This window comes from Crotalus tigris, unplaced genomic scaffold, assembly GCF_016545835.1.
Source record: "Crotalus tigris isolate CLP2741 ecotype Arizona unplaced genomic scaffold, ASM1654583v1 scf7180000024285.889131, whole genome shotgun sequence".
NCBI lineage: Eukaryota > Metazoa > Chordata > Lepidosauria > Squamata > Viperidae > Crotalus > Crotalus tigris.
The window spans coordinates 870880-882800 of record NW_024100458.1 but is presented as its reverse complement, the minus strand read 5'-3'; positions in this window follow the sequence as shown (position 1 = coordinate 882800).

Genomic DNA, 11921 nt, shown 5'->3' with positions numbered 1-11921 from the left:
AACACATAATTGAAAATTTCCACCTGAAAAACTGATGCTCTATTGAGGAAATACAACATCTTTAATATCCAATTGCATATGTGTAACTAGAATGTTAGCTGCTACTAATGAAATTCACTGAGCATGTGAATTCCTTTTGCTGGAAGAAACACTCCTTTATTCAAATGCAGTTCTACACAAGAGGTCACAGGCAACACAAAGTACTCTTGACAGAAGTGACACCAAACATAAGCACCTTACTTTTATGAATCTGTGACACAATAGGTAGCCAGTGTCTGATATGAGCAGAAGAGGCAGAAAAGAATATTTTTAAAAAGAGAAGTTTTTGTTTGCTTGTTCTTTATTATTTTTTGGGTCATGCCCTATAAGTACTATACTGTCTATTTTTCTGGCTGTTTTGTATACTTTCCCCAGCTGATTTCCACATTCCCAGGAGATTCTGGTATACTAATTAAGGCAATTTTGTTACAGTCAGTTAGAGTCTGTTCATGTCCAAATCTGGACTTGATTATTAGTTCTATTTCAGAAGAGTGGAAGTGCAGAGCAACACTGATGTGTTTGCCAAAAGCCCGTTGGGCCTTTAGCATACTTTTTCAGTGTCCCACAGATGCTATGAAAGAACAAGAAAAGCCTGCAGCAGAGGCAAAGTTCAGTTATCCAAGACCTGGATTCCCATTGTACTTAGCCACTCAACATGTTATTTCCCATGTTGTCTGGGCAAAACCTGTGGCCTCCACTGACGAAGCCACCTGAGACTGAATGCGTCCACTGACCGTTTACATCAGGGGTAGTCAACCTTGGCTCTTTTATGACTCGTGGACTTCAATTCCCAGAATTCCTGAGCCAGCTTAGCTGGCTCAGGAATTCTGGGAGTTGAAGTCCACGAGTCATAAAAGAGCCAAGGTTGACTACCCTTGGTTTACATCCTTAGCATCACACTTCATCCTCTCTCCCTTCTCCTGTTAAGACCAGACGGTTTGAGCATAAATTTAATTATCTTTTGGTTTCAGTCTTTAAAATGTATGCATCTCTGAATTTTGCCATACAGTTTGCCAATTTTCTTCAAAAAAAAAAAAAGGAAACAGTTCATAAAAATGAAAAAAAAGTGTTTGTTTATTTATTTACTTGATTTCTATAACTGCCCATCTCAGCAAAAGATTCTGGGTGGCTCATATAAAACCATATCTGAAGCAAAATGCAAATATTTAGATGTTAAAATATATCTACATACAAATATTAGTTACCCTTGAAAAATAACATCTGCAACTGCTTTGAGAATGGGATAAACCAAAATTTAAACTAAGAAAGAGAGAAAGAGAACAGGAGATAAAAATAAAATTTGCAGACAAGACAAATTAAGAGAAATCCAAACCAATATATTCACCCATAATTATTATCAATTACAGCAGCTACTCAGTTAATCCATCTAGGGCAGGGGTGTCAAACTTAATTTCATTGAGGGCCGCATCAGCATTGCGGTTGCCCTTGGGGGGGTGGGGTGTGTGTGGCCAGGGTGGGTGTGGCCTACTGGTTGGGCGTGAATGGAATGGGTGTGGCCTAATGGGTGGGCATGGTTTCAGCAGGCAGCAGGGCGCTCTCCTCACAGCGCCAAGAGGTTGAACTGGGCAGTGCGAAGCTCGCCAACTTTGCACCTTGCTGCCTGCTGAAACTGGGCAGGCCGGGGGCTAGGCAACATTGCACTTCTCATCAGATTCGTGCCACTCAGCTCAACTCTTGGCGCTGTGAGAAGAAAGCCCCACTGCCTGCTGAAACCGGGCAGGCTGGGAGCTGGATGGCCTTGCATTTCTTTTTGGATTTGCACTGTCTGGCTCAGCCTCTCGGCACTGTGAGGAGAGCGCCCTGCTGCCTGCCGAAACCCCTCCTCCAGAGCCCATCAAGCCGGATATGTGAAGTAGGAGAGGGCCATTGCAGGTGATGGTCCATTTCTTCATTCCTCACAAAGGGTGACACCTCCCTAGCATGCACCAAAGGGGCGGGGCCAACGCAGCAGGGGCTGGTTCCTCGCTGTTTCCAGACGGCCTTGTGGAGCTAAGACTGAATGCGTTTCAGTATAGATGGCCACCACAAAATTGTACATTGACTCCCGGCCAGCCTGGGCCAGGGCCAAGGCAACGGGGGCCGTTCCCTCACTGTTTCCAGGATGGCTTCGCAGGCCACATGAAACCACTTTGCGGGCCGCATCCGGCTCTCGGGCCTTGTGTTTGACATGTCTGATCTAGGGGCTCAGATGTGAACCTGAGTTCCACTTGATCAAGCCAAACATGTTCTCACTTTGGGTGTCTTCAACATATAGTAGAAGAAAAAACAGTTTTTTAACCATCTTCCCTCCCCATGCCATTCTACTTCCTTTGCCACTAAAATGGGGCATCACTGAGGATCTTTCTTTTAAATTACAGAAGATGGTTGTTTTCTCTTATGCTGCTTTAAACATTTCCCCAGAATTAAGAATGGGCTGAGAACATCCCTCAAGAATGTTCTCAATTGGTGGTATTTGCTGTTATGTCCCGAGCCTTGCAAACGGCTCGGGCGTTTGCAGGCAGTCCCGGGCAGGTGCAAAGCTGCCCGGGACCAGACAGGCTGTCGCCAGCGCCGTGCGCATGCGCGGGTGCTGGCACGGGAAAAGTAACCCATTTACCCGGGAGTTGCCTATATAAGAGGCTGCGAGGCATTTGGGCGAGGCTGAAGCCATCTTCCTGTAAGCTGAACGCTGAATAAATGAAACTGAGAACTCCAGCTGCTTCTCGTGTCTGTTTTCCCGCCACGGACTCAACACTGGCGACGAGGTGGGATGCCTTGCACTACCTGGAAAGGAAGAAGTGTAAGCTTACCCAAGGAGTCCTGAGCGGCGAAAGAGGAACGGCGTCGACTCGGCAGCTGCCCGCCAATCCGGTGCGCATTCGGGGGTAGGCTGGCTGATAGACCCGTCTCCTGAAGATCCGAAGATGGCGAAAATCGGAAGGCTTTCGGAATTCGACGTCTCACATCCAGAGCGGTGGGAGTCCTACGTATCCAGAATGGAGAACTACTTCAAGGCAAACCAAGTGAGGGAAGATAGCTTGAATGCGGCCACCCTGCTTTGCGTTTGCGGCCAAGACGCCTTCGAAATCGCAGAAAACCTTGCAGCACCTGTCCCAGTAGAGTCTGTAAGCTACGCAGACCTGAAGAAGCTGCTGAAGGAGCATTTCCATCCCAAGGTGTCCGTTATCTCATGGCGCCACACCTTCGAACAAAGGGATCAACGGTCCAGTGAGTCAGCCAAGAATACATCGCCGCGTTACGGAAGGCCGCCAAGCCCTGCGAGTTCAAGGACCTCGAGGAACGACTGAGGGACCGATTCGTGTGCGGGTTAAGGCATCGCGAGCTACAACAGAGACTTTTCGCAAAGGAAGAATTATCCTTCAAAGACGCCTTAAGGGAAGTCACCGCAGAAGAAGCAGCAGGCGGCGCCGTCAAAAACATGCGGCCGATCAGAAACAGTGCAGAGGGTGCGTCCGTGCACCAGGAAGACGTCCGACGAAACTCCGAGGAGGATCCGGACGAGGAAGTCGACCGTCTACACCCCGCGAAGGAAGAGAACCAGAAGGGAAGCTCTTCGGCTCCGCTCAAGTGCATCGGCTGTGGAGGTTGCCACAGGAGAACCGACTGCAAGTTCCGCTCCGCTACCTGCCGGGCATGCGGTAAACAAGGGCACATTGCAGCTGTGTGCCTGGGCCGACGAAAGGCACAACCCCAAGAAGAACGCCTGAAGGGTACCAGATTCCCCAGCCAGAATAGGGTAGGTTTTTGCGCTTCGCGAAGAAGCATCTGTAGAACAGGCACACACAAGCCCATGAAGAAAAAGCTGTCACTCAACGTGAAGCTACAAGGGGTTCCATTATCTATGGAACTAGACACAGGGTCTGCCCTGTCCATCATTTCATTGCATACATTTAGGAAGATTTGTTCCAGAAGTGGGTCTAAGGCCAAGTTAAGGCCTTCTGATATTGTATTAACAGATTTTCAGAACTCAAGAGTGTGTGTTAAGGGGGAGGCCACCCTTAACGTGCAATACAAGAGTTTTGAAGGTCCACTAGACTTATTAGTAGTAGGGGGTGAACGAACGAGTCTCATAGGACTCGATTGGTTTGAGGCCCTGGGGATACACGTCACAGGACTCAATAGCTTACAAACACTCGACCTACAGGAAGTCTGCACAGAATTTGCAGATGTTTTCAGCCCCCAGCTGGGCACATTCAAAGGACCACCTGTGTCCTTAAAGCTAGACCCCACTGTCACTCCCATTAGGATTAAAGCAAGAAGGGTCCCTTTTGCTTTAAAAAGTAAGATTGACACTGAATTAGACAAACTAATCCAACAGGGAATCCTAGAACCTGTTGATTCCAGCCCATGGGAGACCCCCATTGTCACGCCTCTAAAGGCAAATGGGGACATTCGCATTTGTGCTGATTACAAATGCACACTCAATAAGGCATTGCAGCAACATGCCTATCCTGTTCCTGTGGTCAGTCACATCCTGGCCTCTCTCAAGGGGGGCGTGTTTTTGCAAAGCTTGACCTAGCTCAAGCATATCAACAGCTGCCTGTTGATGATGATGCTGCCATAGCTCAGACCATTGTGACCCACAGGGGAGCCTTTAAAGTAAAAAGGCTACAGTTTGGAGTGAATGTCGCTCCTGGGATTTTCCAAAGCGTAATGGAAAACACACTACGAGGTATACCAGGGGTCTGCCCCTACTTTGACGATGTCTTGATTGCAGGAGACTCCACACACATTCTAGCTGAAAGGCTTAGGGCTGTCCTGTTAAGATTCAGGAAATCAGGCCTCAAGCTCAGAAAAGACAAATGCCAGATTGGGGTGCCTTCTACTGAATTTCTGGGATTCAAAATTGATGCTGCTGGGATTCATCCTGCTGAATCCAAACTAACTGCTATTTTAGATGCACCCAGGCCAAAGTCTAAGGCCGAACTTCAGGCCTTTCTAGGCCTCCTGAATTTCTACAATTCTTTTCTTCCACATAAAGCTAGTGTAGCTGAGCCTCTTCACAGGCTACTAGACAAACAGGCTGTGTGGCTGTGGTCACAAGCGCATGAGGCTTGCTTTAAAGAAGTCAAGGCCTTGCTCACTTCTAACAGTGTTCTTGCACATTTCAACGAGTCTCTCCCTGTGTGCATCGCTTGTGATGCGTCCCCCTACGGGGTTGGAGCTGTCCTGAGTCACCTCAGGTCTGATGGAACTCAGGTTCCTATTGCATACTACTCCAGAACACTGTCTTCTGCCGAGCGCAACTACGCTCAGATAGACAGGGAGGCTCTGGCTGTTGTTGCTGGAATTAAAAAATTCCACGATTTTCTATATGGCAGGCATTTCACGGTCTTCACTGACCATAAGCCTCTGCTGGGACTGTTTACCACACGTAAGCAGACTCCCCACATCATTTCCCCTAGAATGCTTAGGTGGTCTATTTTCTTGTCTGCATATGATTTTTCATTACTCCACAAGCCTGGGAAAGAAATGGGCCATGCTGATGGCCTCAGTAGATTGCCTCTGCCAGTAGTAGAAGCTGACCCCGCGCCAGCTGTCAACATTCTATCAATCCAAGCCTTGCCCGAGCTCCCTCTTAGTGCCAGGGATGTTACCGCTGAAACAGGTACAGATCACACACTTTCACGTGTCCGCTCCTGGGTCCTGTCCGGGTGGCCTGAGCACTGCCCTAGTCCTGAGTTTCAGAGTTTCTGGTCCAAAAGAAACGAACTGTCCCTTTCTCAGGGTTGTCTGCTTTGGGGAAACAGAGTTGTCATTCCCACCTCAATGAGGACTAGGGTCTTAGAATCCCTCCACGAGGGTCATCCTGGCATTGTTCGTATGAAGGCTCTTGCACGCAGCCACTTGTGGTGGCCTGCTTTAGATAAAGATATTGAGGCTAAGGTACACGCATGCCACCTGTGCCAACGATCTCGCCCAGAGATGCCCCAAGCTCCTGTGCATAGATGGGAGGAAACACAGTCCCCATGGTCTAGGGTGCACATTGACTACGCTGGGCCCTTTCAGGGCCAGTTCTTCTTGGTCCTTGTTGACAGCCATTCAAAATGGCTTGAGGTTGTGCCTGTCTCATCCACCACCACTGCAAAGACTATTCAGGTACTGAGGGGGATTTTTGCTGCACACGGGCTGCCAGATGTCATTGTGTCCGACAACGGCCCTCAATTCACCTCCTCCGAATTCCAAGCTTTCTTACAGGCAAACCTGATTCGTCATGCCACGTCTGCGCCTTTTCACCCGTCCACCAACGGTATGGCTGAACGCATGGTGCGCATCGCAAAGGACGCCTTGAAGAGACTCACCTACGGGGACTGGCATCACAGGTTGGCTGACTTTCTCCTTTCTTATCGCACCACACCGTCCACTTCTACAGGGAGAAGTCCAGCTGAACTTCGTTGGGGGCGCCAACTTACTACTAGACTTGACCGGTTGCATCCGGACAGACTGCCTTCATCTACCTCACATCCTAGGGCACCTAGACAACTACTTGTGGGTGCCCCGGTTTGGGCTCGCAATTACGGGCCTGGTCATACATGGGTCCCCGCTTCTGTGTCCAGGATCACAGGTCCTCTCTCCTACGAGGTTGCCCTGGACAACGGTCGTGTCCTGCGTCGGCACATCGACCAACTTCGCTCTAGGCGAGACTTTTCTGCTGAGACTCCTGGGTCTTTTCCAGGGGGGGAGGGGGACCCTTTGGAGCAAAGGGAAGGGCAAGAGCTACTGCCCATCTCCACTGAGGGAGCCCCAAACGGCTCGTCCCAAGGTTCTGCAATTGCTCCGAAAAGAAAGTCATGGAGCTTACCCACACAACAGGCACTCACGCCTACTCCAGCCAGGGAGTCACCCCGGGGGCATACTCACTTTCCACACACATCACACAGCACTCCAGCAACGGAGGATACCCGGGGGCATCCCAACAAATCATTCCCCGCAAGAGAGCTGGCACACAATTCCCAAGGTTGGCCTGACCTTACCCCAAATCCTACAGGGGGTCAAACATACACAGAGCTAGTCGAGGAACCAAGTCCCGACTACAACAACCCTAGCACAAATCAGGGAACACCTGAGTTTTGGGAAAGTACAGAAACCCACACGAGCCCGAACACAGAATGGGGTTCAGGGAATGGACAGCCTCCTGACAGGTCTTGGACTGACCTAGGAGGTTCTACAGAGACGCCCAGCAGCGGCTATCACTTCAAGGGGCCTGAGGGTCTACAGCTAGGTAGGTCAACCAGGTCACAAAGTAACAGAAGCCCTGGCCTGACGAGCCCGGTGGGCAAGCAAGCAGGCCAGGCATCGGGGCACAGTCCTTGGAAGACACCAGGGCACAATAGAGAGAACAGGCTCACGCCTCCCTCCAGTCAGGGGACTTATGCCAGTAACCCAGAGCTAAGAAGGTCACAGAGAGCAAAGAAATCTCCTAAGTATCTAGAAGATTACATAACATTGCTGGCAAGGCAAAAGCCAGTAATCAGTGGGAGCACTGGGGAGCAAAATGTCATATAAAATAAATGTTGTATGTTGGTAGTAGTTTTAGCCCGGGGGAAAGGGGTGTTATGTCCCGAGCCTTGCAAACGGCTCGGGCGTTTGCAGGCAGTCCCGGGCAGGTGCAAAGCTGCCCGGGACCAGACAGGCTGTCGCCAGCGCCGTGCGCATGCGCGGGTGCTGGCGCGGGAAAAGTAACCCATTTACCCGGGAGTTGCCTATATAAGAGGCTGCGAGGCGTTTGGGCGAGGCTGAAGCCATCTTCCTGTAAGCTGAACGCTGAATAAATGAAACTGAGAACTCCAGCTGCTTCTCGTGTCTGTTTTCCCGCCACGGACTCAACATTTGCCATCTTGCAGTCAGAACTTTTCTCAGGTTCTTTATACCAGCCTATGCCCAAGACGGTAAAATTAAATCATCCACCAGGCTAAAGTTTGTATCATTAGATTATATCTGTAATAGAAATTAATAGAAATTAAGGGGGCAGTTTCTGGATACATCAGAAACCCCATCTTTTAAATTTGGAGATGGGCTATTGATCAAGAGTGGAACCACAGGAAAAAGAGTTGGTGATATGATTTAGGCACAAATTCCTCAAGAAAGAAACTTCTTTTCTCTTTAGAAGCATAGTTTAAAACAAAGAAATGCACACCAAGGATTCATCAATTTGGATACTTCCAAGTTATATATTAACTTTAATCTTACTTAACTCTAATGTAATAGTCAAAATGAGCCAGAATAGCCAATGTTTCAGATATGGAACAAAAATTAACTTTGCTCTGCCTTGCTTTTCACAGATACATATTTACAGTTGTGGACAGCTCGTCTTTTTGCCTAAGCTGACTGTCAGAAAGAGCAATGAACACTGCCTTGAAAGATCTTGTGTAAATAAATGAATGGTATATCTTGTGGGACTTCAACAAAATATGATGATAAAACTTGTCTGAAATGGATTAGTAGTGGCTAGACTTTCCTTTGAAGTTATATTCTCTGCTATTAATACACTGCTCATTTCTAAAGAACACAACCGAAATAAAGACTCTATCTGGGATTTCCCCAGTATTATTCCTGTAGTGCTTTCAATGTTTACAGCATTGGTAATTCTTGGCATTAGACGCTTAAGAGTCAGTTGATAATTAAGATGTAATTAAAAGGAAATCATCAATTGGGAAAGTTTTAAAAACAGGAAGTCATATATAGCGTTTTGTGTTGTCTGGAAAAGATTTAATAACAGAAAGATATATACAGTATTCTGAGTTGTCTTGGGTTGATGTCTTACTAATGAACATTACCAAAGAAGAATGTAAACTGAAATTCCCCATCTCCAAGACTGGAACATCAAGATGTATCTCATCTGAGATTAAAGAGGTGATAGGGAGTCAAAATGACTCATGAGGGAAACAGGATAAGTTATGTACTAACTAGGTCCATCGAAACATCTAATAAGTATGTCATTCCCTCTTGAAAGTGCCCCGTGAAGCAACATTGGCCTAAGACTGAAGTGGCTGAATCTATCTTTTATTTTTATTATTTTAAAAAAGATGTTGAGGTCTGCAGATGATGTAACACTGGAGGAAGCAGAGTCACATTTTCATTCTTTGGAGGGTATTCAAAATGGATGTTTGTTGCTTTATCTACCAGACCTTTAACATCCCTATTTTAGGGCTTATTTTATCTTTTTTTTTTTTAATTGAAAATTTTTAAATATTTTTACAAAAAGCAAAAAACAAAAAAACAACCCTAACCCACCCACCCCAACCCTCCCTCTCCATCCCGCCCGACCTTCCCAGAGCTGAATATAGGCTTAATTAAAATTTTTAAGAATCTTAAAAAAATTGAAAAAGTATAAATCATAAATATATCTAAATACCTTACATAAACAACTTATAAAGTAATTAACAATAAAATATATGTAAGAAAAAGCTTAAGTATTAAAAAAGTACTTAAAAGAAAAAGAGATAATAAAAAAAGAAAAGAGAAAGAAGAAAAGAGATATAAAAAAGTACAATCTATAAAATATTAAAGTTTATATACAAGTTATTAAAAAGCTAAATGATATTTTTTATATCCAATTTATATTGTATAAAATTTATCCATTTTTTCCATACCGCAAAGAATTTCTCTTGCGATTGCTCCTTTAAGAAAGCCGAAATCTTTGCCATTTCCGCCAAATAAGAAACTTTAAAAAACCACTCTTGCAAGGTAGGCAAGGATTCCTTCTTCCAATATTGCCCTACTAACAGCCTAGCGGCCGTAATCAAATTTAACATCAATATAACTTCCTTAGCATCACAATCAGTAACAATACCTAACAAAAACAATTGTGGGGTAAATTTTACCCTCTTTCTAAAAATTCTTTGAATATTCCACCATATCTTAATCCAAAAGACTTTTATATTTTTACACGACCACCAACTATGATGATAAGTAGCATCCAAACAACCACATCTCCAACATTTAGGCTGTAGGTCAGGATATATAAGAGACATTTTTTGTGGATCAAGGTGCCATCTATAAAACATTTTGTAAAAATTCTCCCTTAAGTTCTGGGCTTGTGTAAATTTAACATTCCTCACCCAGATAGTTTCCAGGTATCCAGTAGAACTGGTTCACCAAAATTTTGTGCCCATTTAATCATACAATCTTTGATTAGTTCTGATTCTGAATCCAGTTCTACTAGACCCCATAAATTCTCTTAATATGGGTTCGCCTTTGATCTTTTACTTGTTTAAAAAGATTTTCATCTTCTCTAAGCAAGCCCGTATTACGATCCATCTTCCATCTATCCACTATTTGTCTATACTGAAACCATGAATAGGTAATATTTTCATGTACTAAATCTTCCAAAGATTTTAACTGCCAATTTTGACCATCCCATCTAAGTAGTTGTGTATAAGAAACCCTATCCATCTTAACTCCTCTCCTTATCCCCTCTATCGCATGCCAAGGTATAGCCCATAATGGTATTTTAAAATCACTTTTATAATATTTCCTCCAAACCCGAAGTAAAGAAATCCTTATAATATGAGATTTAAAAACCCGGTCCACTTTTTTATTAAAAATTAGATAGGCATGCCATCCAAAAAGTAAATCCCAACCCTCCAAATGGAGTATTTCTACATTTGTTAAATTAACCCAATCACTAATTAGTGTTAAAGCCACAGCATCATAATATAATTTCAGATTCGGTACCTTGAGTCCACCTCTCTCACGGAAGTCTTGCATAATTTTAAGCTTTACCCTTGGTTTTTTCCCTGCCCAAATAAATTTGTTAATACCTTTCTGCCATTCATTTAAATTAACCTCATTCTTTAAAATAGGTAACATTTGAAATAAAAAGAGAAATTTTGGCAGGACATTCATTTTAATCACTGCAATTCTTCCCATAAGAGATAACTGTAACTTCTCCCAATTTTTCAAATCTTTTTGTACCCTGACCCACAGCCTTTCATAATTGTTTTTATACAATTTTACATTAGAAACAGATAGGGTAACCCCCAAATATTTTATCTTATCAACAACTTCAAAGTCTGTCAAATTAACCAAAATCTGCTTATCCAAATTAGTCATATTTTTAGATAATATTTTAGTCTTATTGTTATTAATTTTAAAACCCGAAACTCGTCCATATTGGTAAATCAGTTGTAATAAATTTACAACAGAATAGGTAGGTTGAGACAAAGTAACAAAGCAAAAGCTCTTAATTTATATTCTTTTTTGTTAACTTCTATTCCTTTTATTTCCTGCGACTCTCGAATTTTGATCAGCAAAATTTCCAGAGTTAAAACAAACAACAACGGTGACAATAGACATCCCTGTCTTGTACCTTTTTCTATTGTAAAAACCTCTGACAAACCCCCATTAACAATAAGTTGTGCCGTTTGTTTTTGATATATAGCACCAAAAGCTTGTGATATTTTTTCTCCAAAATTCATTTCCTCAATTAATCTTAACATAAACTGCCAATTCAATTGATCAAAAACTTTTTCAGCATCTAAAAATATCAGCCCTGCGGAGATTTGGTTATTCTTATCTAAATATTCTAATAAATTAATAATTTGTCTAACATTATTCTTCATATACCTACCAGTTATAAAACCCGATTGATCCTTATGTATAAGCTGATGCAAAACCCTCATAAACCTATTAGCTAAAATTTTTGCAAAAATCTTATAATCTACATTTAAAAGAGATATAGGCCTATAATTCTTTGGTAAAGTGAGATCCTGATCCTCTTTTGGAATCAAAGATATAAAAGCTCTACGCCATGACGGAGGAATCTCTGAGCCCTGTAGTATATTATTAAAAAGCTCACATAAAGGTTGAATCATCTCTTCTACCAAGGTTTTATAATAAATGGATGTCAAACCATCCGT